This window comes from Desmodus rotundus, chromosome 11 (genome assembly GCF_022682495.2).
Source record: "Desmodus rotundus isolate HL8 chromosome 11, HLdesRot8A.1, whole genome shotgun sequence".
Lineage (NCBI taxonomy): Eukaryota > Metazoa > Chordata > Mammalia > Chiroptera > Phyllostomidae > Desmodus > Desmodus rotundus.
Window position 1 is genome coordinate 30,286,939 of NC_071397.1, and position 14,761 is coordinate 30,301,699.

The following is a 14,761-nucleotide window of genomic DNA, read 5'->3' on the forward strand; positions in this document are numbered from 1 at the left end:
TTATCTTTAACCTTTGGCATTTTAATAAAAATACCAAATGTATTTTTCAATTATAGTTGACACTCAATATTACATTACTTTCAGGCAAACAGCATAAAGGTTAGACATTTATACTAACTTATGAAGTGATCCCTGATAAGTGTAGTACCCCGACAGCCTACATCATTATTACAGTATTACTGACTATGTTCCCTATGCTGTACTTTACGTCCCCATGACTATTTTGTAGCTGCCAATTTGTACTCCTTAATCCCTTCACCTTTTTCATCCATCTCCCTAATCCCTCTCCCATCTGGCAACCATCAACTTGTTCTTTGTATCTATGAGTTTGTTTCTGTTTTGTTTGTTCATTTACCCTGTTTCTTAGATTGTGCATGTAAGTGAAATAATATGGTATTTGTCTTCTCTGACTTATTTTACTAACCCTTTCAATGACAGAGTTAACCAAATAACACACAAGAACCTCTTTTGTGGATTGATAACTTGCTCTCTGATGTTTTAAAATGTAGAGGAGAGGGGAACTATATTTGAATCCAGAGAAATCTAAACCTGAGTAGTTTTATAGATATAGATCACTATTAGGCATGAAAATATTTATATTATAATGACTTACTAATTTAAACAAGTAGAGACAAGGAGACCATGAATTTATATATACATGGATAAAGTATATAAATATTAGGCTTTTATTTCTGTTCAGTTTTTATGACACAATTAAGCTTGCAAATAATTGTTGGTTAAAGTTTATGTTTTTTCAAATATATATATGTTTACATTTGAAAATAGTTTGTTCTTTTAAAGGATTTATGGCATTTGCATAGCAAACAATAAATATACAAATACAGTATAATGATTAATCATCCTTTTCAGTATCTGGAGAACTTTAAACTTGAACAGAGTAAGGTTCAAGTTAAAAAATTTACTTATATTATATGCAATGATAATTTGAATCTATAACATATATGATATATAAGCATATATAAACACATATACAGTTAACCTTTTATATAACTCTTTAGCAATATCTTCTCAGTAAATATAAACACATAACAGTGACCTCACAAGGCATGATTATTAATACCACTTACCTATGTCACAAAATAGGCTAGTAACAGTGAGAACATATTTGGAAGAATAATGTTAAATACAAAGGCTAACAATATTATATAGATTTATATCTAGAGGTTTTTCATAGATAATTAAATAAGCATTCCATAATACTTACATGCATGCATTTCATTTTCAAAGACTAAAAAAGACATAATACCACTGAATAAAATTAGGTATTTTGGATACGTGGAATAAACAAGGTGTTTATATCCTGACACATTATATATACTTATCAGTAGAGGCATGAGCGTCAGGATTTTGTTTCTGTTCACTGCGATTATCGCCACTCTCTAGAACTGGCACATAGGTGGCACTCAATAAATACTTCTTGGAGGATGGAATGAGAATCAGCACATATGTCAATAAACTGGAAATACCTACATTCGTGACTGAGAGTCAAAAGCCATCTTACAGGAATACAGCCGAATGTTTCTCCTTTGCGTTTAGGCAGAACAACTAAAAAACTATGGAAAGGCACATGGGTCATTCCTCTCCTTCCACCTTTACCTGCTTTTGCATTTACCCATATGATCTGCACCTCCTAGCAGAAAGCAAAATTTCTACTCACAATAACTATTTCCTTGAGAAGACTATGAAGCATTGTATCAAAGAGATTTCCTTACGCCTGTAGGCAAAATCTGAAAAGGTTAACGACTCACCCAAACTGGAGTTGCTTAGCAAGCACTTCAACAGTTTCTGCACTGCTGTGAGGTCAGTTTGTTCAAATACTTCCTAGAAATCACATGCTAAAGTAATCATATTTATACACTTTTTTTCGTTAGACTCACATGAAACAATTGTTCCTATTGTCTTAGAGTCTGCACTCAGCAAACAGGTGAAATTAAAAGTTGCTCTATAATACTTTTAAAGCAGCAGAATCTCTTTTAGTTCAAATGACTGGCATATGTTGACGTGCCAATATAACAAAGGCGAGTCATTGTGTCCAGATTTGTTTAATATTCAAAGCATATAGTAAGATAATTATTTTAACCTTTAAAAGCTTGCTACATTAGAGTATACCATATTTAAATATGCTCTTTGAAAAAAAAGATATTTAATTTAATTAGAAAAAATAAGAGAGGAACTGAGATTTGGGGTAAGTCAAATTCTAGAGTAGATATTAAATAAATCTTCAATCTGATTATTTACACAAAAGAAGAAATGAAGATTTATGGTTTTTCTTGTTCAGGCTGAACCTAGGAGTTAGCTCTGTGGATTTAAAAAAAAATCTCTTCTTGCATTGCACCTGCCTCCCCCACAATTCTATCTTTTCTCAGGATGTGCAACTATATTCTGGCTTTAAATAGCGGGCCTTCTGTATACTGTTCAGCATCACCACTTTGTAAGCATGAGGCTGCAAACTGCCACGGATCCTTGATAAAAGCAAGTCCCAGGACACCTGAGCTTTTGCTTCAAAAAATGCTAAACTCAGTATGGTAATGCAATTCGGGTTAATGGAGAACTGTTTGGCTTACTGTGCAGGCATTTAATGGTGCTTTGCTTTTATAGACCAGACTACAACAATTCACAAAACGTAGCCTCATACGAGTTACCAGAACTTTCATCTCTTGGGTATTTGGTAATCTTTTTTTTTCAAATGGCCTTAGTTCAATAACAACTGATCTTACACATTACGTTTGTTAGCATGACTCAGACAATTTACGTTCTTCCCTTTTAGAGTTGACGTCATGAATAAATACTGGTTAGGATCAATTATAAGACACATATAAAAACCCCATATCCGTTTCTCTTTAGTTGATTTCCAAGGCAGAGAGAGTAAACAGCCTTCTCCCAGCTTTCTTACTTTCCACAGCTGAGAGTGTAGGATGTTTACAGTATCTGTCACTCAGTGCTCTCTAGGGTTGGCAGCCAGCAGCACAAGCCTCAAGAAATCCAGCATCATTTCAAGATACCATAATGTGTTACAGGAGAGATCAGAGAAGTACACTTGGGACAAATTATGGCTCTTCTAGTACTGGGGCTGGAGAGGGAGTAGGGAGGCTGCATGACACTACTTTCTCAGAGCTGCTCAGTTCTTGTTCTCTTTCTGCTCGGCACATCCTAGAATTTTCCTGAGGTCTATAGCTTTGGCCTCGCACACACACGGATTCTGTTAACATTGGGTTTTCAATATTCTATGATTACCCAACATAGTCTCAAAAGATCCACCCCCCCCTTAAATGGCACATATTTCCTTTCTGTATGTGAGAAGACATTTGAAATCCAGCTTCTCACACTCTGAGCTATACACCTTGGTTCCAGCTTACTCCTGCTTATAATTTAGAACAATGGCTCAACTGCTCCTTGCAGAGAGGAATCATCCATCAGTTTAACGACAGAAAGTTAGTTACTTTAATTACAGGTTATGTAGTCATAAATTCAATCATGAGTGAAAAGTAAATATGATAGGACACAGTTGGTATGCATAAAATGGTGGATTGCAAATTGCTAACAATGTTGAAATTGTAAAACTCTACTATTTGGAAGGAAGTAAATTTTTAATTAGAAGCATATACATGAAGTTAATCAATACCTAGAGCTATGTTCTACAAATGATTTATTCAAATGGGTCTTGGACTTCGTTTGCTAAATTAATCAGGGCACAAAACACTTGGCTTAAAAAGAAAGTCGTCAATACTTCACATCACAAAACAACCCTCACCATAAGAGAATACCATGCTCTACAACAGTGGCACACAACTTTAAACTGTTACTGGACATTGTTCATTAATTCACCTAACAAACATTTATGCTGTCATATGCCACAACGTTTTCAATTGTGAGTTAGGAGAAGTGAATAGTATCCTTGCCCTCAAGAAGGACATGGCCTAAACTGCAAGACAGACACACAAACCACAGTTGTAAGTGTAAGAAGTGCTATGCTGGGCTGAGTCATAAAGACTGAATAAAAGGAGGGGGAGAGTGTAGCTGAAAGTGTACCAGGAAGAACAGTCACACAATGGAGAAAGACAAAGATAATGCATGCTGAGACCTTTAGGAATTCCATAGAGTGGGAGCCAAAGATGCACGTAGGTGGAGGGAGGTGAGGCTGTGCGGGTGGGCAGAGGGGCCCACCCGCACAGCCGGCAATGGGGGTGGTGGTCCATATACACCAGGCTAAGGAGCTTGGGCATTATATCCAAATTATGGAGGCCAGTGAAAGATTATAAGCAGGCAAGCTGCATGACCACGGCTGCACCTGCGGGTTCGCTCCAGCTATAGGGCTGCAGGTAAGGGAAATAAGGAAAGGACTATTGTGCTACTGTAGGGGACGGCACCAGAACTTTAATTAGGAAGCAGTGGTAAGGACACATAGAAAACTAGTATGAGAAATTAGAAACCGAGAAAAGACAGAACTCAGGGAATGAGTGATGGTGGAGGGGAGAGGGACTGAGGAGATGGAGAAGTCACGGGAAATTCCCAAGTGTGGCTTGGGTGAATGAGGCCTTTCACACAGGAGGGAATGAATATGGAGAGAGATGGTGAAGGAAAGAGCTCTGAAGAATACTGACGTTACCTTTCATGGGTCTGGGCTGGAAAGTAAACAAACCCATACTTAAGGGACATGTAATTCTGTCCTAACTAAAGGAACGAAGCCATTTGGAAGGACTAAATCATATAGGGCTGTTGTTTATTCTGCTGTTTCTGCACTTCCACTCACCCTCTAGCTGGCAAATGCCCACACTTTCTTCAAACCCAAATCCAGTATTCTCTCTTCTGAAGCCTACTCTGGTGTTCGCATCCCTAAAACCCGTGCTCTCCCCCAGCCTGGGGAGGAACTATTCACCCCGCCCTTTAACCACCAAGGTACCCTGCACAGTCCTGTTACAGCACTTACACTTTATTACAATTATTTATGGTATTATCTGTCTCTCTAGAAAACATCTACTTCATTTCACTAAAAAAAAATCACAACATGTAACCAGGGTTTGTTTGGTACTACAGGAGGCTCCCGGTGAATGTTGTATGAATGAATGAATGAATGAATGATGTCATCTGACACCTGATAATTTGTTAATAATTTGATGTTGATTATTCAGGTTTTAAATCTTTAAATAACAAGTAATTCAAGGTTAAACTGCTTTACTTTTTAAGGAACTCATGGCAAAGAAGAGAAATTACTGCATCACAAGTAATCTTTTCTTAAATGAAGCAAAACCTTTCAGAAAATTAACTTTTCGTAAAGGCAGTCTGACTTTATTTAAGTTTTTGGTGATGGGTTCCAAATGAAGAAAAACATAGGTACAAACTAAGTGCAGAGGAGAAATGCCCGTCAGCATTTCATAAATGCACGCGCGAGAGACGGCCTTAGCAGTGGGGCCTGGCTACTGAACAATCATGTAAGAGTTTAAAATGTCCTGACTGCAAAGAACTGCACCCTGACCAAATGCAGTTATTAAAATAATTTTAGTTACATAAAATGATGACTTTAACCACTCAAAGGCAAGCCTGAGAAGTTCCTGTAGTAACACAGAATCTGCTATTTTTGTTCAAGTGGGGCTTCTGATTTAGACTGGTACAGCTGCTGGGGAAAGCAGTGCGAAGATACCTCAAAAAATTAAAAACAGACTGCCTTTCAACCCAGCAATCCCACTTCTGGGAATATATGTGAAGGAACCCAGAACACTGATTTGAAAAAACATAAGCACACCTATGTTCACTGCAATGTTATTTACACTTGCCAAGATAGGGAAGCAGTCCGAGTGTCCATCAGTAGGTGAGTGGATGAAATACCTGTGAGACACTTAAATAATGGAATACTACTTGGCTGTAGAAAAAGAAGAAAAATGTACGACAGTGTAGATGGACCTGGAGAACATTATGCTAAGTGAAATAAGCCAGTCAGAGAAAGACAAATACCATGTGATTTCACCCATATGTGGAATCTAAAGAACAAACTGAACTAACAGGGAAAATGTAGACAGACTCGTGGATGGAGAGCAGGGTGACAGCTGTGGTGGGGGATGGAGGGGGTGGAGGGATTGAGTAAAAACGAAAAAGGACTCATGGTCATGGACAACAGTGTGGCGACTGCTGGGGAGAGGGGGGTATAAAGGGACTAAATCGTAAAGGAAAAAATATAATAAAAATTAAGTTTTAAAAGGTATTTGGTCACATAAAACCAATCTCTGATAACTAGTGATCTGCTCACTCTGGATGCTAAATGAAAAGATATTTATTTTAAGTGTCTATTATATCTGATCACATTTGGTACACTCTGTATTCAAAAAAATCTTTTTATCTACTATCTGATTTCAAAAAATTCTACAGTAGTAATACATATCACCTTTTAAGATACACAGTAGCTTTCTCTAAATTTCATTTTTTAAGTTAAAAATGCAGCAGCTTTGTAGTAGCCACAAATGACTGACTGGAGAGAAACCACTGTTACCACTTATGAAGCTTAATGTACTTTGTGTACTCAGGATTTTCAGTTTGGCCCACCATGGGTGTTACTAATTCTTAAGCTCCAGGTCACCTACCATGTTCGCATCTTACAATTGTTGCAAATTCCCTGGTGAGCACGCCTGCTTGCCCCTTATTCTATGGGCAAATCTCCTCAACCAACTTTGCCGTCTGCCCTCTCCCCTCACCTAGGCCACACGTCTGCCATCCCATTTCCATTCCACTTTCATTTTGCTCACTGTGTGACATGAGCATTTACTAGGGAGCCATCACTCCCCTCCCCTAGTTGAAAACAAAATCCAAACTCTCGCAATGTGACAAACACACTGTCATTGAATCACAAACTGTATGGTGATTTTCAGGGAACTGCGAGAAAATCATGATAAAAATGTGACAATATACACTCCACTGTAAACCTCCCTTTTTATAGTAACTTTAAAGGTTCTTACTTGTTTGTATTTACCCAAGATACTAATGGAAAACTGCAGGTAGAGAATGCCTCACTACAATGTTACAATACAGAGAGAGTCAACAATGATGTGACTTTAAAATAGATGTCAGTACAGAATATGTTCATGACATTCATGGAGCTTTATCCGGCTCAAAAATTTCATGGTTTTATTTTCAAGTAATTTGCTCTGAGAAAGTCCACTCCCTCTTCAATTAACTTTCTCGTGGTTACCCTGGGGACAACGCGCTGCTCCCTGGCCCCACAGTGCTGCACTTTGAGTCTGTGCCTGAAGCAGTTCTGTTGCAAGTTGTCACTGTAGCACAAATCAACATGTTCAAGTGTAAAATCTAGTAAATTCTGTGTGTGAGAAATATCCAGAAGTTTGTGTCATCTTTGTGTAGAATGCTGTGAGTAGATCCAGAGAAAGTTAGGGGGCTGGTCTGACATAACCTACTCAATCATGCTTTCCTTGAAAGTTCTTTGGGCTCTTGATTCCTTTAACTTTTTTTGTTTATACTTATTATTTCATTTAAATTATTGTGCCCAGCAGGAAAAGAAAGAACATGAATGAATATTTTTTACTGCCTATCAATATAATTAGTTTCTTTTTAAGTGAAAATTTTAAACCTTTAAAAAATCATTATGAGAGTAATGTTTTAAATAAGAATATACGTGTATTTTCAATGAGAGTGGGAGGAAAACTGCAGAGAAACAAAATACTTTTAAAGGCAATTATTGTAACTTTGCTCATATATTCTATGAGCAGGGTAATGAATTCTGATGATTCAGATCATTCTGATGATTTCAGGCAGAATAAATAATTGTGTGTTTAAAAGTTTGCTAATTTTGGCTCAAGCCATGATGCTAGGAGCGTCACACTGTGACAGGAGACAGGATTGTGGCAGGACTGCCACGCTGAGGCACTCACGAGAAGACTCCAATGGTAGTTCCGCCAGTACTTCAGGTGGGTCCGGAGCACTTGCTATCGACATCTACCATAATTTTAGAACGAGCTACCCCTGCTACAGGGTAACACGTTGTTAAATACTTAGTGGCATGAGTTCACGTCTTGATGAGGCTCATGTCCCTCCACTGAAGAGGTTTTACTAGTTTAAAGCTGCTTTGGCTGAATGTCTTTTATATACCAAACACACAAACCATCTCCTTATTTAATACGAAGTGTGAGTGTGTGAGGCAGAGGGGTTCTGGAAAGCTACACACCAAACTGACAGAGGCAGTGACCTCTGGGGAAAGGAAGAGGGGGCTACGGCTGGATATCAAAGATTTCAAACTATTGGAAATAAGTTAATTTTAAAAAAAGAGAACATATTCATGAAATATATATGTATATACATGTATGCATATATGATACATGCGTGATATATATGATAGATAATATCATACATGGTATTATTTTAAAATTTAAATTAAAATTCTCTCTCTCAAAACTAGAGATAGGGTTCAATTGGAATTCTGGCTTCTCTAGAGATTAAATCAAGTTGGCTAACTCTGTCCTCGGGTACTGTCTGGAACCCTCTCTGAGCCCCAGCTTTTCCAACTGCAAAATGATAAAATAATACATTCTGTACCTCATGGAATATACACGCACAATCAATAAACGCACATCTGAAGAAGCACTTCATAACATGTAATTAGTCTCCATATGTCCAATTTTAGCACGTAACACTGTCTTTACTCGCTCTGCCTAAGTTAGTTTTCTCCTGTGCGAGAGCATGGATTTCTTTCTCAGACCCAAGGGGGAATGTAAGGGCCACTGGTCGCTCCCTCCAGCAGGGCTTCTGGCCCAAGGACTCCTGCCACATCAAGGGACCTGGGCCAGGAAGGGAGAAGGCTCTTAAGGCACATTCTCGCCTAGCAGATAAAATGATTACTTAAAAAGGTTTTAGACAAACCACTCAAATCAGAAAACAGTCTTAACAACACAGTACCACCAGGTGTCACTATAAGCAAGGCATTGCTAGCTGTTTCTCTTCAGTTGGAGAGAAATGTACAAGTAAACAAGTACTGGCTTATTACTAGGCTTCCCGTATCAGTAATTTATTGTGTCATAGTTACTAAACTACAGCTATTGAATTCTAAATAAATGGATCACCACAAGCCTTAATTTTTAAAAAAGCTCATACATAGTGACAATGAATGCTAAATGATTAAAAATCTTTGGAGGCCAAGGATTTCAGATTTAAAACTTACCTCTTGAGAGGCAAACCTGAAATCCATGACTATGGCGATCTGTCATTTGAATGACACAGGTCCGATCAGGGAGCGAGCGAGCGAGTCTAGCTGACTGCCTGGCATTTTTCTTGTTCCTACTTGATACTGGTTACACTTCTTAAAGCAATAAAAAAATAACATTTGGAAATCCGCACAACTAATAAAATCATAGTAATGAATTGTAAGATTTATTTTGGAGACAATTTATTTTAGTAACTACCTAGGGATTTTATCATGATTTTTATACTTTTCATCTCTTAAGTTCTTGAATACATGACTACTTAAAGCAAAAAGGTGATAACACTGTATTTTGGGTTTTATTAAAGTATATTAATGTAATATATATATGGCAATAATAGCACAAAAGATGGAGGGGAGGTAAATGGGTTGCACGATGGGTATATATAATAAGTGATATATATTATTATACTCATATATAATTCAATAATACTTTTAAGTTGATTCAGATAAATTAAGAATATTGTAATCACTATAATAATCATTAGAAGAACAACAAATAAAACCCAACAGAATAAAATGACAGATTAGAAAACATGTATTTAACTCAAAAGCAGGCAGTAAAGGAAGGAGAAACACATGAGACAAAAGGCAAACTGCAAAGGGACAGAGCTAAATTCAACTATATCACTAGTTACATTAAATGCAAATGCACTAAACACTCTAATCAACAGGCAGACATTGCTGAGCCAAGCTGTATAAAGAAACAAATAAGCTACACTCAACTATATGCCATGTGTAAGAGGTAAACTTTAAATATAAAAACACAAATAGGTTAAAGGTTGAAAAAGAGATACAGTATGCATAAGTAAGCTCTAGTGTTAAATTAGGATCAGGTAAGAAAACCTTTAAGACAAGAACTATTACTACAGGCAAAGACATTTCATAATGATAGAAGAGCCAATACGGGAGGATTTGTAATAATTATAAATATACATATATATCCAATAATAAAATTCAAAAAGACATGGAGCAAAAAACCCCATCAGACTTCAAAGGAGGACTAGACAATTATAATTACAGTCAACTTGACGACTCAAATAATGCTTCTTTCAGTAACAGAGTAAGTAGACAGAAAATCGACAATAACAAAATTGTGTACTATGAGCCCAATTGCCTTGAATTGTATTTCATATTACCTTTGTGAATAATAGAAGGAGATAGGAAGCAAAGATTTACTAAGTGGCTACTGGGCGACAGTGTACGTAAATAAAACAGCTTTCCCCCGCCCCCTTCTGAGATTCAGTGAGGTTATCCTGGGTCGCAGAGCTAGTAAGTGATGAACTGCAGACCCTTGGCTCTGTGGTCCACTATGGCTCCTGCATTTCCTTTCATCTTATTTTCCAGTATGAGAGTTTGTCTCTTATTAAGCAGAGTCTCCTACCTTTTATCCATTGTCAACTTACCACAGATAGAGCAACCGTTTCTATCTTTGTCACTGTGTTGCTTTTTAAGTTATAATAGGAAATATTCATGTTTAAACATCCCACTACCTACTGCACACTCCTCCATGTGGACAGGCATTGCGTGCATTTCATGGGGACAAAAGCATGCTTTATTACTTAGATTCGTTTTAGGAAATACATCTGGTACAACAAGTGCCATCAATTACTGTTAACAGTAATAATATACTGAATATTATACATTCCCCAAATAGAAGAAGAAAATGCATTTTAAAAGTTAATTCCATTGGATTGCCTGAATAAAATATGTTATAACAGTGCTGGGATAACATAACTGATCAGACTTAATAATAATAGCTAACGTTTTTGAGTGATTTGCTTGTTCCAAACCCTGTGTGAAATGTTAACTACCATACTACTACAAATAAACCCACACAGAGGAGGAAACTGTAGCTTAAAGTTGCTCAAAATCACAGAGGAGTCAAGATGTGAATTTAGGTTTACTTCTCTCAGCATCTATGTAAACATGCACACCCTAAACAGAAAGAAGTATTAATAATGGAAGTACTCTCTGTTTCTAACAACTTTATATTAATGCCCATTAATATTAGAAAGCAGAAGAGGCTCTGCTGTGTCTAGATACTTTGTGGTCTCTTACAACATCATGCAGAACTATGTAAAAGTTCAAGTTAATTCCCTGGGGATCGTTCAGTGCCTTTATCATTCCTTGCCTACCTATGTTTCAATGTGCAATGATGAAGCCAAGAAATGCCCACTCCACAGCTTTGAACACATAACTCACATAAAATATAGATAACTACTGTTTTGTAATTAAAAAACTTCAAGTAAATAAACCTTCTGAGTTAGCATTTTGTAAACATACAGGGTGGGGCAAAAGTAAGTTTACAGTTATGAGAACATGAAATCAGAGTTTATCTTTGTATTATTATTTATCAATTATATTATTTTCCAAATGAACTATAAACCTACCTTTGTCCCACTTTGTATATACAGTACAGGCATCAATCACTTCAGTAAATCTGTTATAATTATGTGTAGCTAAAAAGTCTGCTTTGACTTGGTGATATTGCTTAAGATAATTTATACTAAGAAAATAAAGTACAGAACCAAAAGTAATATGGGAATATTAGTCATCAAAATGAAAACAATCTAAACAGTAATTTGGTGCAATGTGGTATAGCAACATAATATAGTCATTTAAGTGATTAATATGAGATTAAAGTGTATGTATTTATAATATAACATGTATATAAATATACATATATAACTATACATGCAATATATGTATATATTGTGCAATATATGTATGTAAATATATATATTTAAAAGCTTAGTAGGACTTTCAATAGGACATAATTACTGCACAAAAATGGGCAGGCACTCAAGGTAATAGGCAAAAACTAAAATATCTGGGTATAAATAGTAAGATGATGGATCTTTCTCGGGGGGGGGGGGCTTTTTAGTTACTGTTTTCTCAGTGTCTCAACAACTTTTGAGAATATAAAGAAGGATACCAGAGCATCTAGCCTCATAATGATGAAACTTAAATAAATGATGTAACGCTCTTTTTAGGCAGTTCAAACAGAAGATGTTTGCTCACCACACAATAGTATAAAAAAGTTCTCAGGTGGTTGATTATACTCAGTGAAACCTGAACATGTGACTCCTTATATTTTAGGAGAACTTTTGAAAACGCTTTTCAGCAGCACTGAGGGTGGCATCCTTGTGCGGTTTTTGCTGCTATTGTATATTAACATGACAGAATGTTTTCCTTTGATGGAAAACAGAACCCTGTAGAATTGAGCAGAGAAGAAAATGTGCTGAAAATTTTAAAGCAAATTAAAATATTTGGGGACTTTGTCACCATACTTAATTTTTATGATATTCTAACTGTATTTACACATATAGAATAAATTTATCACAGATCTTTATTTTTCCATTATATTAAAATTGAAAGTATGTTTCAGATTAAAAAATAAACTTATGATGAGAAATCTTATGATAAAAGAATGTTGTCACCTTTGCAAAAAAAAAGCTTTTAGACAAGTCCATTCTATCTCCTCCCAACACCAAGAAAACCTTTGAAAAAAGATCTTATCATGTGAAAATTCATCTGAGAACTATACATTTCTTTTCCAACTCATCCAAAGGCTGAGGATTTTGCAAGGGAAGCACGAAAGTTTGAATGTCTAAACAAAAATCTGATGGGCTCCAAATCTTTTTGCTTAACCCCCAGTGCCCAAGTGTCTCCAGGGAAGCAACAGGCATCCGTGGGGTTGAAAGGAGCATATTTATAAACTTGAAAGATGTGTTTCCCCGCCATCTTTCTGCTCTCTCCAAAAGGGAGGAAAATTAAGCAACAAGAGCTTTAAATCTTGAGGAATAAACTGCCACTTTAGAATTAGGCAAAATAAATAAAAACTAAAATCAAATTGGCCATTTCTTTTTATTAAACCTTCCATATTACAAGTTTGTAGACAAAACCTGGACCACGTGATTGATAGGCAACCTTCAGGCTTATTATAACCGGTATTCTGGCATTGTTCATTCTGATAAGTAGTTAATGTATTCTAATAAGCAGTTGCTTATGTAAAGTTTAATACCCTAGCCTTTATGTTCATTATACTTTCTCTATAAAAATATATCAATAAATATACTTATAAAACTAATTCATTTCTATTTTGAGGTATTTTATAGTTATATGAATAGTGAGCAGATCTGAGTTTGGATGTTGGTTCCACTTACCACTTGTGTGATCTTGAGGGAGCTCTGAACTTCAATATACTAAGCTTTAAAACAGAGCTGATGATAACAGCAACTCCCTCATTAAAATAAACCTCAAGGTTCTTAATTAGAAAAATTTAATAGGTACTTCTTTGATCAAAAATTTTGGGGTTCGCTATGTACTATACTATGTACTAGACACTGTTCTAGACTATAGGGATATAGCCGTAGGTCCTTGATCTAATGGTGTGCGTGAAGAGACAAATAAAATCAATTAAGAAGTTAACACATAATTTGACAGGTGTGATAAATGTTTCACGGGAAATTATAGTAAGTGAAGTGACCATTTGGGAGGGAAAGCTCTTTGAGATGGAGGTGGTGGTCAGGGTAGGCCTTTCTTACTAACGTGACGTTTGACCAGGAAACGAAATGAAGCAAGGGAGTGAGTCATGTGTGTATCTGGCATCACACATCTGCCTAATTTCGTTTAGACAAGTTTTCACATCTGAGTAGGATACACATTTGTAGAGGAAGCTACTACATATATAAACAGGGATTTGAAAGAAGCCTGGGAGTAAAGAGACTAGCAGGAAGGGGGAAAGAAAAACAGCAGACAGTGAGAAAGGGAAACATTTCTTTCCCTCTGGTCAGCTGGAGAGCTGTTGTATGCAGTGTCTGCGTTTGTGCGCCAACACTCTGGCCTATTGGGTCCTGCCAGGGTGGAAGGCACCCAGGAGTCGGCCCCCACGGGGAGCGAGCTCCAAAGGAAGAATGAATGCTGCTTTTCCGTAGCCTTTTTTAGTGGGGCCACTAAACGTTAGACTCAGGAACAGCCTTCAGTGGAACAGGGGAAAAAGAACCGAGTTCGGGTTAAATAGGGGTCCTGGACTGATTATAAACAGTCCTTTTGAGATCTGTGTATGGAATGTGATTAACCTGGAAGTCTGCATAAGAGTGAGCCCAGCTGTAACACACACCTAAACAAAAAAGGACTTTCAGAAAATGATTAATACAAGTCCTTGGGAGAAACAGTGGGAGAGATGGATACTACATAAGCAATTCTCCAAAAACTCTCTGAAGCCCATTAGACTTGGGCAATGGAGTAAAAATTGAATCATTGTTCTGCTAGGTCTTTTTTTTTCTCCCAGTGGCAAAAGAATCAAAATTCTTATATGGCAGTTTTAAGTTCAAAGACAGTTACTTCAGATGACAGTGCCAATTTTACAGCATGTTAGCTAGCGTGTGTGCACTTGAGTTACTGGAGTGAAAAGTCTATTAATACCAAATGTTTTAGAAAACAATCTGTGCCAAATTTCAGCTTTTTTAGGGTTTGTTACATAGTTCAACCTGTTTCCCAATCTATCTAGATCCTGACACCATATTTTTGTGTTACAAT